This window comes from Dreissena polymorpha, chromosome 3 (assembly GCF_020536995.1).
Source record: "Dreissena polymorpha isolate Duluth1 chromosome 3, UMN_Dpol_1.0, whole genome shotgun sequence".
In the NCBI taxonomy this organism is placed as follows: Eukaryota; Metazoa; Mollusca; class Bivalvia; order Myida; family Dreissenidae; genus Dreissena; species Dreissena polymorpha.
Window position 1 is genome coordinate 114011335 of NC_068357.1, and position 23223 is coordinate 114034557.

A 23223-nucleotide genomic window follows, 5' to 3' on the forward strand; every position below is an offset into this window, starting at 1 on the left:
ATACTTCTACTTGCAACGACATTATAAAGTGCATAAAGTGTGCAGTCTGCAGTTTTCCCTAGTTATACTTCTACTTGCGACGACATTATAAAGTGCATAAAGTGTGCAGTCTGCAGTTTTCCCTAGTTATACTTCTACTTGCGACGACATTATAAAGTGCATAAAGTGTGCAGTCTGCAGTTTTCCCTAGTTATACTTCTACTTGCAACGACATTATAAAGTGCATAAAGTGTGCAGTCTGCAGTTTTCCCTAGTTATACTTCTACTTGCGACGACATTATAAAGTGCATAAAGTGTGCAGTCTGCAGTTTTCCCTAGTTATACTTCTACTTGCAACGACATTATAAAGTGCATAAAGTGTGCAGTCTGCAGTTTTCCCTAGTTATACTTCTACTTGCGACGACATTATAAAGTGCATAAAGTGTGCAGTCTGCACACGCTTATCAATGACATCACTTTCTTCTTTAATGAATTTTTTGTTTGAAGGAAGTTTTTTCCCAACAAAAATCCAGTTTAAGCAAAAAGTGTCGTCCCAGATAAGCCTGTGTGTACTGCACACGATAATCTGGGACATAACTAAAATTGACACACATGCATTAAGCCCAGTTTTACCGAATCACGGCTCATTTAATAAACAGCATCCTTTTGAGAAGTTGTGGTGAAAAAAAATTTGTATTAATTCTCTGATTCCATTAAGCAAGAATTTGTCAAGTAATGAACAAAATAAAGACAAAGTAATACTTCCTTATAAGTAAACAACAATCTTGATCATTAAGGTAAAAATGCAAGTTAAAAATGAAGAAGAATGTGCAGTGACAAAGGATTAATATTGAAAGAATGTAAAACAAATTGAAAAATCCACATGGTTATCACTAAACTTAAAATATTACTAATATTACTAAGTGTTCATAAAGTATGAAGTGTAAAGTGAAATTATAACAAGAGTCTACTGCGCGTATTCACATATCAGTAAACTATGTGCACTGTTCAAAGATAAACAACGAAGAACTATTCACAAACTGTAAATGTCCAGCTGCAAACTCACGAAACAGGAACTATATTCCAAGAAGACAACAATAAAACTAACAACCCACAAGTACTCCTTACGCTTTTCTTATGCTGGAATTGTTTTACAAAACAGATTTTCCCAGCAAATGTTTTTGTGTACATCCAGCCTTCCTGGCTTGGCAAGATATTCTATTCCTGCATGGTTTGGCCAAGAAATCTACACATTTTTATCCCTGCAATGTTGGTCTGGTTTGCCGTTTTCATTTCAACATTAAAACACACACATACATATGCCTATTTTGATGATTCTGAGTGGCAAAACTTCTAAAATGATAAAACATTAAATTCAGGTCAATGAACTTTCCAATCACAAAACACTCAAAAACTGACAATATTTTCCTCAGTTTCAATTACTATGAACACTAAATCAAAGTACATGTATCCTCTATTCCAGAAATGTGCATGCACAGCAGGAGTGGAGTGTAACCTTATCAAAACATTCTTCCCAGCTGATATTTGAAATATTCAAGCACCCATTAAATTTTCATCTATCAAAAACACAACAAGATTATTTCCAAATTTCTACTCTGCCCATCCAAAGAAACACTCCATGTGTAAGTTGTCTTGCCTATCAACATTAACCCATTTTTGCCTAGTGGACTCTCCCATCCTTCTAAATTGGATCAATTTATTTCCAAATTTAGGGATGTCTATTACATTTATTTCAATTTTAGAATATTTCTTACAGAAATTCCTTAAAGCAAACAGCGCAGACCCTGATGAGACGCCACATCATGCGGCGTCTCATCTGGGTCTACTCTGTTTGCCAAGGCCTTTTTTCTAGACACTAGGCATAAATGAGTTAAATATTTCACATCCCAAAAGAAAAAACACTTGTAGAGTTAGCGGGCAATCCAGCAATCCAGCAATTATATTCCCTCTTCAGCCACTAAATATAGATACTTTGAGATGAAGACTTGAAACACAAGCTCACCAATAAGTCCCAGGTTTTTGTTGTATACAACAAATGCTGCATACAAAATATATCTTGCAAATTTATTGGTAAGATGAGAACTCAGGCTTTCCTTAATGCATTCATACATCGGAAACTTTTTGTCCACCTTTCATACCAACTATTACAGTGACAATGTATATCTTATATGCAGACACTGGCCCCGTTGACATCTCATTCACAATATGGCTGGCAACTTGATGCGAAATTAATGAATCCCATCTCAAAATGTAATTTCATGCTTCAGAGTCTGCGTCTTCTCATAAAATTCAACCAGTGTAAATAACACAAAATTTTATTACTGCCCCAAATTTTAACACCATTTATACATTAAGTGTTTTTTTTTATCTACATACGTTTTTCATAGTGTTCATGTTTACATAACTTACCAGGCTTATGATACAGCTGGGGTCTTAAGCTGTTGAGCTAGTAAATACTTGTGTGTACATACATATGTCTATCATTTTCAAGCAGCCCAATTTACACTTAATTTATTTCGGTATGTACAGCAATAGGAGTTTATACTCTTCATTAAATTCATTGTGCGGCTGTCGCTTAATTGAGATATATATTACTCAAAGCTGCATAATTAACAAGAGCTCTTATCAAGTTATGAAATCAAAACATTCCACAGTATTTTTTTTATCTATAATTCAAACAACACGTGTGAGTCAAACATCATGACCCTCTCTTAGGTTATAAACAAGAGGGCCAAGATGGCCCTAGTTCGCTCACCTGAGAGGAGTGGGTTCATTCAATCTTTACCAAATGTCAAACTTGACCTAGATATTGTCCAGACAAACATCCTGGTCAAGTTTCATCATTATTTCATCTGCGAGTCATGATCAATGTACCTATGAAGTTTCATGATCCTAGGCGTAAGCATTCTTGAGTAATCATCCGGAAACCATTTTTCTAAGTTGAGTCACCATGACCTTGACAGCCATTGTGTGAATACGTTTTTTGGCACTGTGAACTTGACCTTTGACCTAGTGACCTGATAATCAATAGGGGTCATCTGCGAGTCATGATCAATATACCTATAAAGTTTCATGAACCTACGAATAAGCGTTCTTGAGTTATCATCCAGAAACCATTTGACTATTTCAGGTCACCATGACCTTGACCTTTGACCTAGTGACCTGAAAATCTTTAGGGGTTATCTTCGAGTCATGATCAATGTACTGATGAAGTTTCATGATCCTAGGCATAAGCGTTCTTGAGTTATCATCTGGAAACCATTTTACTATTTCGGGTCACCGTGACCTTGACCTTTGACCTAATGACCTGAAAATCAATAGGGGTCATCTACGAGTCATGATCAATGAACCTATGAAGTTTCATGATCCTAGGCCTAAGCGTTCTTGAGTTATCATCCGGAAACCATTTTACTATTTCGGGTCATCGTGACCTTGACCTTTGACATAGTGACCTGAAAATCAATAGGGGTCATCTACGAGTTATGATCAATGTACCTATGAAGTTTCATGATCCTAGGCCTAAGCGTTTTTGACTTATCATCCGGAAAACATTTTACTATTTCGGGTCATCCTGACCTTGACCTTTGACCTAGTGACCTGAAAATCAATAGGGGTTATCTGCAAGTCATCAATGTATCTATGAAGTTTCATGATCCTAGGCATAAGCGTTCTTGAGTTATCATCCGGAAACCATTTTACTGCTTTAGGTCACCGTGACCTTGACCTTTGACCTAGTGACCTGAAAATCAATAAGGGTCATCTGTGAGTCATGATCAATGTATCTATGAAGTTTCATGATCCTAGGCATAAGTATTCTTGAGTTATCATCCGGAAACCATTTTACTATTTCTGGTCATCGTGACCTTGACCTTTGACCCAGTGACCTGAAAATCAATAGGGGTCATCTGCGAGTCATGATCAATGTACCTATGAAGTTTTATGATCCTAGGCATAAGCATTCTCGAGTTATCATCCGGAAACCATTTTACTATTTCGAGTCACTGTGACCTTGACCTTTGACCTAGTGACCTGAAAATCAATAGGGGTCATCTGCCAGTCATGATCAATGTACCTTTGAAGTTCATGATCCTAGGCCTAAGCGTTCTTGAGTTATCATCCGGAAACCATCAGGTGGACAGACCGACGGATGGACCAACCGACATGTGCAAAACAATACACCCCCTCTTTTTCGAAGGGGGGCATAAAAAGAAAATAAGAGAGGAGAAGAAAACAATATTATTTTCTTTCTATAAAAATAACTTTTACCTGAAGAGAACTTCATATCATATTTAATTATTTACATCTTGCAAGAGTCAGAGTCACTATCACTGTACTAACTGCTGCTATTATAAATCATCCTCTAAGTTAAATGTCTTAATAGCTGCTTTTATCTCTTCCCTCAAGTCTTCCTGATCTAATAACTTTTTTTTTTTCTTTCCATGATCAGACTCCGTGCTGAATTTACATCGGTTTCTGTTACAACGCTTCTGATTGGCTCTTTCAGTTTAGACTGACGAATCGTCAACGATGTTTTAATAAAAACGTTGCGGTGTGAAATATTTCTGTTACAACGCTTCTGATTGGCTCTTTCGTTTTAAACACGAATCGTCAACGATGTTTCATAAAAATGGTGCGGTGTGACACCACTAAATTGATTTCACTATCAAATTAAAAAAACAACCAATTTTTCAAGATTTTCAATCAATGATATGGATCGCCAATCGGTTAATAATGAAAACACTGCATATTTGTTTGTTGATAACATTTGCAATGTTCTGATGCTTTACTAGTACTTATGCTTAAACAGGCAAAACAATGAATACATTTGTCAATTTGATGTGCATGTCTTATTTAATTAAAGTTAAAAGTCTTATGTGTTTTAATAATTTTGTGCAGATGAAGGCAAAACAATAAACAGAAGCGCATAATAACTTGTTTCATTTTTTTTTGCATATCACATAATAAATATGCATTATTTTGTCACATTTTATGAACACTTCATTTTTAAATACCAATGTTTTAAATAACTGCTTTGCGTTTTTCTAGACTTAATTAATGTTTAAGGCATATAACTTATCAGGTATTGATTTCATGTAAAATTTGTAGGAAAGAGGGGTTAAAGTGGCACTCATTGACAACTATCGAAGAATAACTTTATGTGCAAAGTCATAGTTAACCCATTTATGCCTAGCGTCTAGAAAAAAGGCCTTGGCAAACAGCGTAGACCCAGATGGAGGCCGCATGATGCAGCGTCTCATCAGGGTCTACGCTGTTTCCTTAAAGGAATTTCTGTTAGAAATATTCTAAATGTAGAAATAACAAAGGGGCCATAATGGCCCTGTATCGCTCCAATGTTTTTTTATGCGAAAAAAACTTGCAATGCGCATGGGTTGAATGTACTCAAGCATGTGACTTTCTCTTTCTATCCCTCGTCCCACTGGGCGCTTGAAGGTTGGAAGGGTGAGCTTTTTTATATATGGAAAAAGTTACTACCGTGTTAAATAAACAGACTAAAAAGCCCGGGAATTGTTGCACAGGTCCTTTTCTTATAACGTAGGTACATTTATCTCTCCAAAAGATATTGTCGTTCTTTCTATTTCACATATTTTTAGATGCTGAAAATCAAATCTACGCATTTGATTTGAAACAGATTCACAAGACCCATAGGAATCAAAATGCCTTAACCCTTTACCAAACGACACATTTTGGACTTTCCAAATTTGAAAGAGGTTGCAGACGACAATTAAATTGTAATGGAATATGAAGGAAATGATCAGGTAGGGTAGAAATAATTGTGATAAAAAGAGAAATTGCTCATCTAGAGCAATTTCTCCTTTTATCACAATTATTTATAAAGTTGTCAGCTACAAACCCGTAAAATCCTGTTAATGTTTGGTAAAGGGTTAATAATCTCTGGTTCCTTTTTAGAGCCTTTCACACATTTATAACAAATACATTAGTAGCATCTTTTTTTGTAAAGAATCATCTCAAAATATAATTAACAACCCACACATCCCTAAGACCAACAGGCCTGAGAATATTATGATAATCTAAAGATTATTTCTTTATATTTATAAATGTATATAATTAAGTAATACATTTGACTTCTAAGATCAATTCATAACTTATTTTAAGAAAATTATAAAATGGTCAGAAATATATATGGATCGTTGAGCAATTGACAATCATATCCACAATTCATGAGTCACGATTCACAAATGAAACAATGAATCATTAGTTATTAAAAAGCAGCATATACGATAGTTAAGAACATTGCACTTCATTAATTCCAACACCTTCTCTTGGATAGAAAGTTTGAGTTTACCATGCAGTATCATATATTGACTTTTCTTGAATTAATTATGTTCATGGAAGTTGTGTTTTAAAAATCAATAAGATATTATTAAAATGGTTTAAACACTACAAAAAGACATGAAATTAACATGTCATCCGAAATATTTTTATCCGGATATATGTTCACTTTCGACATATTTAATTAAAACCCGACTTTTTCAGTTTATAAGAAAAACATTCATAACACTTTTTCTTACTTCAATTCCTTTGTAAACAGTCACCATCTGATCTAAAATGGCACTAAATGACAGGATTTTATCTCATGTTTACAAGATGTTGTTGTTGTTGTTGTTGTTGGTCACAGCCACACGGCCGCAGTAATCTCCCCTGGTAAACGTTGTATGTTCAGTTTTGTGACCCTCGGGGCAGGGTCAAATTTGAGCCCAGGGGAATAATTTGATTAAATTTGGTAGAGGACTATTAGATATCACTACACACCAAATTTATTAGCCCTAGGCTCTATAATTATGAACAAGAAGATTTTTAAAGTTTGCACAAAATAGGCCACATTTAAGCAAATGTTCATTTTTGTGACCCCCAGGGCAGGGTCAAATTTGTCCCCAGGGGCAAAATTTGAACAAACTAAGTAGAAAACTATTAGATGTCACTAAATACTGAATTTGGTAGAAATACGCCCAATGGTTATGGACAGAAAGATTTTTAAAGTTTGCACAAAATGCGCCCAATATAAGCATATGTTCAATTTTGTGACCCCTGGTGAACGATCAAATTTGATCTGAAGGGCTTAATTTGAACAAACTTGGTAGAGGACTATTAGATGTCATTACATACCAAATTTGGAAGCCCTATGCCATTCTGTTATGGACAAATAGATTTTTAAAGTTTGCACAAAATAGGCCTTATATAAGCAAATTTTCAATTTTTTGACCCCCTGGGGCAGGGTCAAATTTGACCCAGGGGCATAATTTGAAGAAACTTGGTAGAGGACTATAAGATGTCACTACATACCACATTTGGTAGCCCTAGGCCCAATGGTTATGGATGAGAAGATTTTTAAAGATTTCACAAAATAGGCCTTATATAAGCAAATTTTCTATTTTTTGACCCCGCAGGGCAGGGTCAAATTTGACCCCTGGGCAATAATTTGAAGAAACTTGGTAGAGGACTATAAGATGTCACTACATACCAAATTTTGTAGCCCTAGACCCAATGGTTATGGACGGGAAGATTTTTAAAGTTTTCACAAAATAGGTCTTATATAAGCAAATTTTCAATTTTCTGACCCCCCGGGGCAGGGTCAAATTTGACCCCAGGGGCATAATTTGAACAAATTTGAAAGAGGTTCACCCCAGGTTCATTCTTGAGAAATTTCATCAGAATTGGACGAGTAGTTTAGGAGAAGAAGATGTTTAAAGAAAAAGTTAACGCACGCACGGACGGACGCACGCACACATACAGGACCATGACATAAGCCCCGCTGGCCTCTGGCCAGTGGAGCTAAATATACTAGACATCCCTAATTTTGGAAATAAATTGATCAAATTTAGAAGGATGGGAGAGTCCACTAGGCATAAATGGGTTAAACTATATTTACTAAGAACTGCACAAATACCTTTAGTATAATAGTCTTGATGTAATCATTAAAAGTCTAAACTGGTGATCAGACTTTGTAAATTTACATGCTTACCCTATTGGATGCAAAAGCGCTCACAAATGAAGCTTCTATGACTGGGTCATGCAAATGTGTAGTCTAAATATTTATCTCTCAAATTATCGTCTTAGTTTTTTGTGGCGCTTGTGCTGGTGAAGAGATGGGAATCACACTTGCTTCTGAAAGTTGATTAGGATTAAAAATGACATATTTTATGGTGTCTGTGGTTTTGTTACGACTGAAGACATCCCTGTTCAAATAGTATACAATTAGTGTGATTTTGTATGGATTTGTGTTGGTAAGTAAACCCAGGTTTGTATGTACACCTCCTTTGCATTAGGGCTGGTTCAATCAAAATTTGAACGACTGATCTGATTCTTTGCAGGCCTCTGATACCACACTTTTAGTGACATCATTTTAGCAGGCATATATGGAGACAATTGCCATACGTTCATCAAACAGCCTTCCAACAAAAGTCAATCACATTGCTTGGTGTTACCTAAAATTTGTTGGATTGATATCCCCTGCCAAATAAAATCTTTTATGGTTGGGTGAATCACCAAAAATAATACAATAGATTTAATCACCTTACAGCATACAACAGTTTGAAACCCACAAAACTGCATGCAACAAATTGAATCACCAAACTGCATACAACAGATTAAATCACCTAACTGCACACGATTGAATGACCTTACAGAATACAACAGAATGAAACACCAAACTGCATACAACAGATTGAATCACCTTACAGCATACATCAGATTGAATCAATTTACAGCATGCCACAAATTGAATCGCCAAACAGCATACAATAAATTAAATCACCAAACTGCATACAACAGATTGAATCACCTTATGGCATACCACAGATTGAATCACCAAACAGCATAAAACAAATTGAATTGCCAAACAGCATACAACAATTTAAATCACCAAAATGCATAAAACAGATTGAATCACCAAACAGCATATCACATATTTAATCACCAAACAGCATACAACAGATTTAATCACCAAACAGCATACAACATATTTAATCACCAAACAGCATACAACAGATTGACTAACCAAACAGCATACAACTTACAAGAGCACCGCATAACGGATGCCAAAGCTCGGCTGCGGGTGCAGTTTTGAATAAATGAAAGGTAGTCAAAATTTATTTATTTTTTAAAGGTCACAGTGACCTTATCCTTTGACCTAGTGACCCAAAAATGGGTGTTGTGCGTCGAACTCATCAACGTGCATCTACATATGAAGTTTCAAAGTTTTAGGTGGAAGCACTTTGATTTTAGAGCCAATGTTAAGGTTTTAGCCGAGCTAATGAAATCATGAAACAGCAAACAACAAATTGAATCACCAAACAGTTTAAACCAATAGAATCCCCAAACAGCATACATAAAATAGAATCACCAAAAAGCATACAATAAATTGAATCACCAAAAAGTATACAACAGATTGAATCACTAAACTGCATACAACAGATTGAATAACAAAACATCATACAACAGATTGAATCACCAAACATCATTTATAACAGATTGTATTAAAAAAGCATACCACACATTGAATAACCAAACAGCATACAGCAGACTAAATCACCAAATAGCATAAAACAGAGTAAATCACCAAACAGCATAAAACAAAATAAATCACCGAAAGCATACAACAGCTTTAATCTCCCAACAGCATACAACAAAATGAATCATCAAACAGCATACATAAGATTTAATCACCAAACAAAATTCAAGAAATTGAATCTCCAAACAGCATAAAAGACTGAATCACCAAACAGCATACAACAAAAGGAATCACCAAAGCAGCATACAACATATTTAATAAACAAGCAGTTCTCAATCTACACTGGCTACTCAAAATAAATTGACCCTGATCAAAGTTGGCATCTACTCACACTCCATCTTCATCTGGATTTTGGTGATATTTTACAAATGCAGACATTGTTGTGATGCGCACACAGTAAAAAACTAACAAGAGGGCCTGAAAGGCCCAAAGTCGCTCACCTGAGATAACAAGATATTTTGGGGACAAATCTTCTGACCAAGTTTCATGAAGATCGGAAAATAAATGTGGCCTCTAGAGTGTCATCAAGGTTTTACTAAAGCCATATAAGGAAAAATGCCTCGCCCCCTGGCAGCCATGTTTTTCAACCAACCGACATCATTTTTGAACTCGTCCAAGATATTATCGGGATAAATCTTCTGACCAAGTTTCATGAAGATCTGACAGTTTATGTGACCTCTAGAGTGTTAACAAGATTTTACTATAGCCATATAAGGAAAAATGCCACGCCCCTTGGAAGCCATGTTTTTCAAGCAAACATAATTAATTTCAAACTCATCCAAGATATCATTGGGACAAATCTTTCGACCAAGTTTCATGATGATCGGAAAATAAATGTGACCTCTAGAGTGTTAACAAGGTTTTACAATAGCCATATAAGGAAAAATGCCCCGCCCCTGCTGTGGGCATGTTTTTCAACCAACCAACATCATTTCTTAACTTGTCCAAGATATAATGGGATGAATCTTCTGACCGAGTTTCATGAAAATCGGACTATAAATGTGGCCTCTATAGTGTTAACAAGATTTTACTATAGCCATATATAGCCATATAAGGAAAAATGCCCCGCCCCTTGGCAGCCATGTTTTTCAAGCAAACGTAATCATTTTCGAACTCATCCAAGATATCAATAAGACAAATCTTCTGACCATATTTCATGAAGATTGGACAATAAATGTGGCCTCTAGAGTGTTAACAAGGTTTTACAAAAGCCATATATAGCCTTATAATGAAAAATGCCCTGCCCCTTGGTGGCCATGTTTTTAAAGAAACCAAAACAATTTTCGAACTCATCCAAGATATCATTGGCACAAATCTTCTGACCAAGTTTTATGAAGATCAGAAAATAAATGTGGCCTCTAGAGTGTTAACAAGGTTTTACTATAGCCATATAAGGAAAAATGCCCCGCCCCCTGGCGGCCATGTTTTTCAACCAACCGCCATCATTTTCGAACTTGTATAGATATTATTGGGATGAATGTTCTGACCAAGTTTCATTAAGATTGGACAATAAATATGGCCTCTAGAGTGTTAACAAGATTTTACTATAGCCATATATAGCCATATAAGGAAAAATGCCCCGCCCCTTGGCAGCCATGTTTTTCAAGCAAACTTAACCATTTTCGAACTCATCCACGATATCATTGAGACCAATCTTCTGTCCAAATTTCATGAAGATTGGACAGTAAATGTGGCCTCTAGAGAGTTTACAAGGCAAATGTTGACGCCGCACAACCCACAACGGACGACGGACAAAAGGCGATCACAAAAGCTTACCATGAGCGCGTTGTGCTCAGGTGAGCTAAAAACACACAGGACATGGTACAATTTTGGTATTGTTACAAACAGTTGGACCCTAATGTGATGGATGGTCACCAACTTTGGCATTTTTTATATTGTAGCAGTTTCCAAAAATGCGTTGCAGTTATAAGACACCTTAGTGTGATGTTTTGAAGCAAAGAGCCAAACATTAACAAACAACAATTAACAGACTTCACATACATAACATGGGAAACTTAAATTTGCTCCAAATGTCTATAAATATTCTTTATCACTAAAAACTGTTACATGTTTTTTCCTATGGCAAATGTTCATTGTATGATCTCACAGGCAAATTCCAGCAGTAAAACACAGAAACAGACTCTACGTTTGAATTACCCTACATTTAACGGGGAAAGAAGCCATTTCAAAAATTAGACATTACCCACCAGATGCCAACTACAACAGTAAACAGTTTAGTTGTTCTCCGCCCGCAATTCAACCAGCCTCTTTGAATGCCTGTTCATTACCAGAGTTATTGTTTTAAAACACAGTAAATCTTAGAATTATTCTCTTGGAATCTCCAAATCTAAAAGTCATTGGCTTTGAACATGAAACTTTTGTTTCAGACAAAGAACATGATAAAAGATTAGACCTGCAAACATTTCATAGAACTTGGCCAAGATTGGTTAAAGCTGTTGGACTAAAAAGATAACATATAACTGTTGAGAAGACTTTAATAATAAATAAATCAATGTCTAGGACTCCACAGTTTCATTTGACAACCTGGTTGGTTCTCAAAACTGACCAAAAATACATGTATTGTGGCCGCAAACATTTTCATGACGGGAACATATGACGAAACCTGTTTGATGTCGTGAAAAGAAATAGTTAATTAGGGTGTACTAATCTGGAGAAAAAAATACTAAAAACTCGTGTCTTCACACATTTCTGTCCTTGCAGTGTTTTTAATATGGGCATGACTTATTTAGTAATGCTTACCAAAACAAAAAACAACAACATGAATTACATGTTCTTGTAGATTTATACAAGGAGGAAAGTCAAGATTTTCACAGGAAACAATTGACAAAGGAGCAAGTAAATATGAACCAAAATGAGCTTGCTCAAGTCTAACTAAAGAACTGATTACAAAAGTAAAAACAAAACTATACCACACCCTGTGGGTAATTCTTGTTAATTGTTTGTCATAAACTCAAGAAATATTATAAACCAATACATAATCTCATTATTTCTTAGAATTAATGAAGGTAAATATTTGTATATAGTACCATAATATGCAAAGTTTTTAGACATGCAGGCAGCAGGCAATAACTATCTGTTTGGTCAGGCCACACTGAACATGTGTCAGTCACCTGTTCAGAGCATGCAGTATATGGGGTAATAAATAGAGAATAATAGGTTGGTGACGTGGATGGAGAATGGTTATCTGGCAAGTCGGAGGAATTTATCGGGTTTAGCCGAAGGCAAACCCGATAAGATCCTCCAACGAGCCAGATAACCATTCTCCATCGATGTCACCAACCTATTATTTTATTTATCATGTCACATTTATTTCTTTTTATTTTATGCTTTTTTTTCACCATTTATTTACATTGTATATGACTTTAACTGGAGAGTTTCGCTGGAATAATGACGTCATTTCGTAAAAAAAATGACATCATTTCACAGTAAAACAGAGCGACTGACAGATATCCAAGGTCACGTGGTCATCTTGCCTACAATTTTTGGTTTATTAGGTTACCTGGTTATCAGGCTGATTTAAAGGCATGTGAAAGGATAACTTTGTTTCTGTGGCTTCTTTCTATATCAACTTCAGACTTCAAATTAAAATATTCTTTGCTCTAGATATATGAGTTCCAACAAAAGATCACTAATTCAAGTGTACCTATTCTGCATTGTTTATTCTTTTTTTTATCCCCACGCTTTAAAAAGCGTGGGGATATTGTATTGATCTAGCTGTCTGTCCACTTTCTCCTCCTACACTATAAGAACTAGAACCTTGAAACTTACACACATGGTAGCTATGAACATATGTGCGATGGTGCACTATTTGGTATTTTGATCTGACCCCTGGGTCAAAAGTTATGGGTAAATAAATGGGTAAAATGGGTAAAAAAAAACTCATTTTACTATCAATGTGACACACATGATAATTACTTTTGACCCAGGGGTCTGATCGAAATTCCAAATAGTGCACCGTCACACATATGCTCATAGCTACCATGTGTGTAAATTTCAAGATCTAGTGCTAATAATGTAGGAGATAGTGGCCGACCACGCCCACCCAAAATTTAGTTTTAACATAACTTCTTCATTTATTCACCAATTGACTTCAAATTAATAATGAACATCTCTTATGACAATGCGGTCTATCTCGACCATCCATGTCCACATTACCCAGCCAGGGACCCCACCAACATAGGCCTTGCCCACCCAAAATTGCCTTTTAATATAACATCTATGCAGCGGGGGATACGCGCCACCTCTAGTTTAAGTATGATTTTCTAAGTATTGAGAGTTATATCTTTTGATTGAAAATATTGTAAACATGAATAAAATTATTTTTTTAACTGCCATTTTGTCAGTCTGTGAACAGGTCACTTCAACCCTTTCCCACATAGAAGCAAAGTGAAAATGTCTACAATTTGTATGTGCAAACAGAATAAAACCAGAACAGCCTGTGAGTAACTCGCAATGAAGCTTTTAAAACTTGAATCTAGTATGAAAGGTCTTTAACTTCATTTAACCTTCTAAGGTACTATAAATGTGTGAAAATAATATCTAAATGGTAAAGGGTTAATCAAGTGTGAGGCTATGAGTAATAATGCACCAGGTTCTACAAGTCTCATGTGCAACAACATATAAATAAAGTCACAAAAAACTATAGAGACACATTTTTATATATGTGTTTCCAAGGTGATCTTGTGGCAGTCCCATGAACCAGTTACAGTTGGTGTTGCCCCTTCCTTGTGACTCAGAAGTGCATCAAGTGGAGACCACACAGTCAGGTATACCATTAATGTAACAATTATTTACTTATTCTCAAGCTCATTGAAGGTTTGGCAAACATGCATTTATATTAACATAAGTTTGTTATCACATTTGGAACAAAACAAAACAAAAACCGTCGGAGACGGGTGATGCTCCCCAAAGGTTTTTTTTGTTACAATATTGCACTATATATTCAGATAAAAGGAAACGTCTAGTAGTTGGGGGGACAAGAATTGCACTATGTACAGTAAATGGAAAATTTCAAAGGGCCATAACTCTGTGAAAAATCATCCCACCAGAACTGGCTGATAATATGCACATCTCCTCTTGGTAGTGAAGCTTCCCATAAAGTTTAATTGAATTCCGGTCATTAATTGCTGAGAAATAGCCCGGACAAAAATTGTGCACGGACGGACGGACACACGCACAGACAGACGAAGCGGCGACTATATGCTCCCCCCCAAACAATTTTGGGGGAGCATAAAAAAGAGTAATGAGATTAAAAGAGTCATGACAAATACTGGCTCATCTGTCACCATACAGGGTTTTTTTTGGCCCGATTTTATAGCCGAAATTCGGCTATGTTCCCAATCCCAAAAAGTATACTTTTTTCCCAAAATGTGGCAAAAAATTCCCAATTTCCTAAAAAAAAAAAAAAAAAAAATTTTTTTTTTTTTTTTTTTTAAGAAGTCTTATGTGTATTTTATCTCAATTTCAATTCAATAACATCAAAAAAGTATTATATGATTTTGTTCTTTTAATTTGAATGATTATAAAGAGTTATATCAAATTTAGTATTTCCCTAATCAGTGGACTTTTCATGTGGAAAAAAAGGCTAATGAATTTATTTTCCCAATTTCATGAAAATGCCGATACAATTCCCAATTCCAAAGCCATGGGCTTTCTTCCCAAAAAGTGGAAAAAAAAACCTGCCATAACACACATGTAGTCAACCAAAGAAAATGAAGCAAAACAATTAGGAAAAATTCTAAGCCTTCTTTACGGAGATGCGTTCAAGTCAAAATATTATCACAAGGGTGTTTGTGGATTCCAGCAAACTGATTGCCAAGTTTGATGGCCGACAGAAGGATCTGGTTCCCCTCGACCTCAACTTTGTGACAACTGTTTTGAAATCTGATTGTTTCTATTATAGGTATTCAACTTTAGTGCTTCAAACAACACAGAAAATAACAGTGCAAATGACATAGAAATGCATTCTAGATTAGCACTACATCATAATGACTCCAGAAACATAAGATTGATAAGTTTGAACATGTTTAGTTAACCCATTTGTGCCCAACGTCTAGAAAAAACGCCTTGGCAAACAGCGTAGACCCAGATGAGACGCCGCATGATTCGGCGTCTCATCAGGGTCTGCGCTGTTTGCTTAAAGGAATTTATAAGTATTCTAAATATAGAAATAAATATACTAGACATCCCTAATTTTGGATATAAATTGATCCAAATTCCAATTTAGAAGGACGGGAGAGTCCACTAGGCATAAATGGGTTAGTGTGGATTTAACAAAGCTAAAATGAGACATGCACAGTAAATAGATCATGATCTTTACTCTTTCTCTCTCTCAAAACTAGGTGGGATAATATTGTTTAAATTTATTTTGTAAAATCTTATCCTGAATCTTAAAGTAATTGTTAAGCATTAAAGTTCATGTGTACATGAAATTCTGCTTATTTACTTTAATATCGTGTAAACACTTTTTTCAGATGTATAAATTTTTCAAATAAACACTTATTTTAAAGTAAACTTAATAGGTATCTGAAAAGTGGCCCCAGGCCATGTCTTAACCCACTGCATAATGCGCAATAGCCACATTGCGAAATGCCTGCAAACAATCTTCTCTCTTTCTCATGGCTCATTGCCTGGTTGTCATAAACGCTATCATTTTGATCTACAACACAGCAACAAAACCTTCAAACGCAGGCTTTCAGGCTGAAATTTGCCAGCAGCTTCAACTATGACTGCTTACTTTTTGCAGTGTTTCTGTCTCTGTTAAAATCATCAAGTAAGATTCGTTTTCATCGAGCACAGCCTCAGAATAGGAATACCCTGAAATTTGTGGTTGCCTGAAATTCATATGAAACAGGAATGTTGTACCATTTTAACAGATTCTCGAAAGATTTTATGGGTAAATAATGGATGTAATTTCTTTTGCATTTTGCCTGTTAATACTCATATGGAACACATGTTAAATCATTTTCTTTTTTCATTTTACCATTTTAAATCATATAAAGAAGTGAGTAATCAAAATATATTGCTGACAGACAGGACACTTTTTATGTATCTGAGTTATATAAGAGAAGATCCACTACAGTAATGTTGTATCTGAGTTATATAAGAGAAGATCCACTACAGTTGTATCTGAATGAGCCTCTCTCTGGGATAATGGAGCTTAATGCATGTGCCTCAAGTGTTGTCGCAGATTTGCCTGTGCAGTCTTCACAGGCTAATGAGGGACAAACTTTTCCGCATAGACTGGATTTTTGTATAAACAAGAGGGCCAAGATGGCCCTAGTTCGCTCACCTGAGAGGAGTCGGTTCATTCAATCTTTACCAAATGTCAAACTTGACCTAGATATTGTCCAGACAAACATCCTGGTCAAGTTTCATCATTATTTCATCTGCGAGTCATGATCAATATACCTATGAAGTTTCATGATCCTAGGCGTAAGCATTCTTGAGTTATCATCCAGAAACCATTTTTCTAAGTTGAGTGACCGTGACCTTGACAGCCATTGTGTGAATACGCTATTTGGCACTGTGACCTTGACCTTTGACCTAGTGACCTGATAATCAATAGGGGTCATCTGCGAGTCATGATCAATACACCTATGAAGTTTCATGAACCTAGGCATAAGCGTTCTTGAGTTATCATCCAGAAACCATTTTACGATTTCGGATCACCGTGACCTTGACCTAGTGACCTGAAAATCAATAGGGGTCATCTACGAGTCATTATCAATGTACCTATGAAGTTTCATGATCCTAGGCAAAAGCGTTTTTGAGTTTTCATCCGGAAACCATTTTACTATTTTGGGTTATTGTGACCTTGTCCTTTGACCTTGTGACCTGAAAATCTTTAGGGGTCATCTACGAGATATGATCAATGTACCTATGAAGTTTCATGATCCTAGGCCTAAGCGTTCTTGAGTAATCATCCGGAAACCATTTTACTATTTCGGGTCATCATGACCTTGACCTTTGACCTAGTGACCTGAAAATCAATAGGGTATATCTGCGAGTCATGATCAATGTAGCTATGAAGTTTCATGATCCTAGGCATAAGCGTTCTTGAGTTATCATCCCGAAACCATTTTACTGCTTTGGGTCAACGTGACCTGGACCTTTGACCTAGTGAACTGAAAATCAATAGGGGTCATCTGCGAGTCATGATTAATGTATCTATGAAGTTTCATGATCCTAGGCATAAGTGTTCTTGAGTTATCATCCGGAAACCATTTTACTATTTCGGGTCATCGTGACCCTGACCTTTGACCTAGTGACATAAAAATCAATAGGAGTTATCTGCGAGTCATGATCAATGTACCTATGAAGTTTCAAGATCCTTGTCATATGCGCTCTTGAGTTATCATCCGGAAACCATCTGGTGGACGGACGGACCGACATGAGAAAACTGCCCCCCTCCCAGCAGCCATGTTATTCAACTGACCGGAACCATTTTTTAACTCAACGTTCGTATCAAGGAAACAAATGTTCTGAGCAAATTTAATGAAAATTGGGCCAAAAATGTGACTTCTACTGTGTTCACATGTTTTCACTATATACATTTAGTGAAAAATGCCCTGCCCACTGGCAGCCATGTTTTTTCACCAATCTCAACCATTTTCAAAGTCGTCCAAGATATCAATAAAACCAATGTTTTGACCAACTTTCATGATGATTGGGCAAAAATTGTGACTTCTAGAGTGTTTACAAGGTTTCTCTATAGCCAAATAGGGAAAACTGCCACTATATACATATAGAGAAAAATGCGCCGCCCACTGGCGGCCATGTTTTTTCACCGATCTCGACCATTTTCGAGCTCATCGGAGACATCAATTGAACCAATGTTTTGACCAACTTTCATGATGATTGGGCAAAAATTGTGACTTCTAGAGTGTTTACAAGGTTGCTCTATAGCCAAATAAGGAAAACTGCCCCGCCCACTGGCGGCCATGTTTTTCAACGGATCGAAACCACTTTTAAACTCTACCAATATATCATTAAGACAAACATTTTGACAAAGTTACATGAAGATTGGGCATGAAATGTGACTTCCACAGTGTTTACAAGGTTTTTCTTTTTTTTGACCTAGTGAGCTAGTTTTTTTACCCGGCACAACCCCCGTTTCGAACTCGGCCGAGATTTTATTGGGACAAAGCTTCTGACCAAGTTTCATGAAGATGGGACAAGAAATGTGGCCTCTAGTGTTAACGAGCAAATGTTAACGGAGGGACGGACGGACATACGACGGACAAAGACCGGTCACAAAAGCTCACCTGAGCAATCAGGTGAGCTAAAAAGACATCCTTTCAACAAACAATTCCATTAAAGCAGAAAGAGTTTTCCCTGATTAGCCTGTGTGGACTGCACATACTAATCTGGGACGACACTATACACACATGCATAAAGCCCCATTTTCACAGAGCACATCACCAAATTGTTAACTCTTTCAGTGCTGGAATTTTGAAGGCCTATGCAAACAGTTTGGATCCAGATGAGATGCCACAGAACGTGGCGTCTCGATCAAGATCCAAACTGTTTGCTATTCTGATAGAAGAAAATGCTAATTTTAGAAATTCACCAGACAACATTTTAGCAGACAACAAATTTCCTAGCATGCCAAGGGTTAAGTCATATTCGCCTGCAGAGCAATCAGCTGACACTATCAGGTTGCATTTACTTTTTAGGTCATCCTCACCTTTACAAATTTCTAAAATAACAAGACATAATATTTCTATGAAATGCAAATATCAGGTCATTTTTACATTTTGTTGAATATTAAACACTGTTCATGTAAGATTACCCCAAGGCACACACATTGGTTGGTTACTGTTACAAACAGTATGATCAATTCATGAAACAGTACAAAGAATACAGTCTATTTAAACCTTGTCACGTACAGTACGGCCATGTCACAATTGAGCCTACATGACCAAGACCAGTAACATTTTGTAATACATGTGAAAAGTGAACACACAAAGCTTGACGGTTTAAGAAGTTTGTCATAACATGCAAATTGGTTGAATTGATATCCCCTCCCAAAAATAAATTGTGTGACAGAGAGACAAACAGACAACACCAATTCTATATCCCTCTGCCTTTGGCGGAGAATAATTAAAGGGCAAATGAACGGCTACTACAGTATTATATTTTTTTTTAACACAATAGTTAACATAAGAAAAAAATATTTAAATGATATGTCTTGTTTCCATGAATGATGAGTTAAAAGGAATCATAAACAAGATGTGTTTGTGAAACACAATGTCCCCCTGTATGATGTTTGACCTTGTAGGATGACCTTGACATTGTGAAGGATGACCTTGACCTTGACCTTTCACCACTCAAAATGTGCAGCTCCATGAGATACACATGCATGCCAAATATCAAGTTGCTATCTTCAATATTGCAAAAGTATTCATAAAATAAGCGATTTGGGCCACATATATTTGATCTCTGACCTTGAAGGATGACCTTGACCTTGACCTTTCACCACTCAAAATGTGCAGCTCCATGACATGCACATGCATGCCAAATATCAAGTTGCTATCTTCAATATTGCAAAAGTATTTATAAAATAAGCGATTAGGGCCACATTTATTTGACCTCTGACCTTGAAGGATGACCTTGACCTTGACCTTTCACCACTCAAAATGTGCAGCTCCATGAGATACACATGCATGCCAAATATCAAGTTGCTATCATCAATATTGCAAAAGTATTCATAAAATGAGCGATTTTGGCCACATATATTTGACCTCTGACCTTGAAGGATGACCTTGACCTTGACCTTTCACCACTCAAAATGTGCAGCTTCATGAGATACACATGCATGCCAAATATGAAGTTGCTATCTTCAATATAGCAAAAGTTATTGCAAAATGTTAAAGTTGGCGCAAACAGACAGACAGACCAACAGACCAACAGTCAGACAGGGCAAAAACAATATGTCCCCCACTACTATAGTGGGGGACATAAAAACAAGAGCTGTTTTCATAGATTGACATATGCTACCAATAAACGCATTGATAGAAGTTATGAGCATTTTTTGAAACCTAAACGCATTTTTCAAAACTAAACGCGGACCTTAAGTTCAAGGTCAAGGTCAAAGAGGTCAAAATGTGTGTGCGTATGGAAAGGCCTTGTCCATATACACATGCATACCAAATATGAATGTTACATCTGAAGCGACATAGAAGTATGCGCATTTTTCGAAACCTAAACGCAAAGTGTGACGGACAGACGGACAGACAGACGGACAGTGCGATCACTATATGCCCTCCTTCGGTGGAATAAAAACTATAAAAAATGTCTCCCTTTAGTAAAATCATTAATTTAGTAAAACAAGACTATTGCCAAGCAATATATGTCCCCTACCGGCTCCACCATTGTCAGAAATTCCACTATTGTGAGATTTTTTTTATTTATTTATTTTTGTGTTGCCATAGCAACCAGAATTTTTGATGTAGGAACAAAATGAAAGGACATACATAATGTCCATATTGCCATCTATCCATGTTTCAAGTTTCATGAAAAAATATGCAAAACTTTTAAAGTTATCGCAGGATCCAGAAAAGTGTGACAGATAGACAGACAGACAGACAAAGCGCAAACCATAAGTCCCCTCCGGTGAAACCGGTATGGGACAATTAGCATAATGTGCAACTTTGCCCACTATAAGGAGGAGTGTTTGATTGCTGTACATTCATATTGAAGTGTGCTATTTCTGTAGGCATGAGCTGGAATTAACTGTGCCATGTGGCAAAACTTATTTTTTAACATGCCTTTTTTTTCATTACATGTATAAGTCCATCCATGCATTTTGGTAAATAAACATGTGCTACTAGACAAACATACATCTTAAAAGTGGCAATGTGGATTGCTTCAATTTGCATCATTATTTTAAGGAAGTATGGTCGATTCGTGCCTTTAAGCAGGTAAACAAGCTAAATTCTGATTATCTTACAGCAGTTTTCATGCTTCAGCACACAGGTTTACATAAACACATTTCAGTAATCTACCTCTGTTATCATACCAAACATGAAAAGATTAAATTTGCATCTAATATTATTTTATTTCAAAATTGGTGTCAAGCAGACATTATCATATTTCAAAGGATGAATATATAATTCAGAATTGCATTTCAGATTTTCAAAAAAATATAACAATATCAAGTTCTTAAAATTCTACAATGATAACATACCAAACATTAATTCACATATAATTCAAAACATATTCATTTCAGAATGCCACAAAATAAAAGGAAGTCTCTTCTGATGGTAAACAAGTTAAGGTTCATGTAGAGGCTTCATTTTGAAAAATGTGGGACCCCAAGCATTGAACTCAAATTTGACTAAAGGAAGAGTGCCACATTGAAAATGTATACATATATGCTTTAAAGGATGTTTTTCCTTCAAACTGCTACCAATTTTGTACATCAACGTATCATACCATCCACAAAATCAATCAAAATACAAAGCGATTTTAACACTAAAATATACATTATTTTCAAAAATCTGAATCATGTTTATTCCACGTATTTCGGCGGAAAATTATATAACTAGTGAATTATATCGACATTGTCAAGGGCAAGTTACGCTTAAATAGTAAAAAAAGTTTACATATCTAGAAATATCAAAACTCGAACACATGTCATTTCATCACCATGGGGGCAGCCATTTGTAAATTCATAACATAGAAATAAACATGCTAAAAACTAACTCATCGCCTAATTGACATTCCAAACGGTTGACGATGACAAATGCATTGGATTGTAATCTTTCCGTTGATGTTTGCAAACTGCACGATCAGACCTCATAAACACTCAAAAGAATAACTATGTAAGAAGCATTTCACCAATTTTTACAATTGTTGTCGAATCACCACACTTATATTATTGCGCATAAAATAGTACGCTTACAGACTGACAGAAAGATCGATACGTAACTCCGTTAAATTCATCACGGTATACTATTCTATTGATAATATATAATAACACATCGCTTTAACAATCTAAAAGGAGAAATAATTCTTTTAAACAAAGTTTTTAATAACGAAAGTGAAAACAACGGAAGTTAGATGGATATTCTGTGAGATGCACTTCGGCTCCAGAAAAAACAATACAAATAAACTAAAAAAGACGTGTGGGGGACAATTTTCAGCTGGAAAATATTTGAAATAGGGTAAGTGATGATATCTCTACGTGGTCATTTCTGTTATTGAGTGCGATCTCTTGCTGATTAATTTTAATAGTTGTTTTACTAGTTGCGAACCAACTGTCAAAATATGTTTGTGTTTTCTCAGGTATGTGTATACACATACCCGGTTTTCTCACTACTGCACGTGGTTTCGAACAATTTGTTTTGCACGTTTTTCTACGGAGCACAGCGAGGGCCACGCTTTCAAAATGGGTAGAAGTAATCGAAATATAAAATCAATCGGTTTGCCAATTTCTTTATAATTCTTTACAATTTTATATGTCGTCTGCAATCTGTTTCAATTTTAGATGGTTTAAATTTGCAATTTGGTTGAGAGGTTAATAACAAAATTGTTAAGCCTTTGAAAAAGAATTGTGACTCTTACTATCCACCATACCTGGATTTTTAAAAAGTAGTTACGTTTTAGTTATTTTTAGAACTTTGTTTAGGAAATTTATCCAAAATAGG

The 23223-nt window shown here is 36.0% G+C and overlaps 1 protein-coding gene across 6 annotated transcripts in view; it reads right to left on the minus strand.

Moving 5' to 3' along the window:
• The window catches only part of LOC127871092 (nuclear hormone receptor HR96-like), a 243932-nt gene extending 227482 nt beyond the window's left edge, over positions 1–16450 (minus strand). The window contains exons 1-2 of one of the 6 annotated variants that reach the window (XM_052413766.1): positions 1595–1725; positions 1108–1332 (exon numbers count right to left, since the gene is read on the minus strand). The gene's annotated coding sequence lies outside the window, so the exon portion shown is untranslated. Of the gene's footprint in view, positions 1–1020; positions 1442–1495; positions 1726–16307 lie in introns of those variants that run through there. The other 5 variants (XM_052413763.1, XM_052413764.1, XM_052413761.1 and 2 more) reach the window with 5 other exon arrangements.
• Between the last annotated feature and the right edge of the window lie 6773 nt (positions 16451–23223).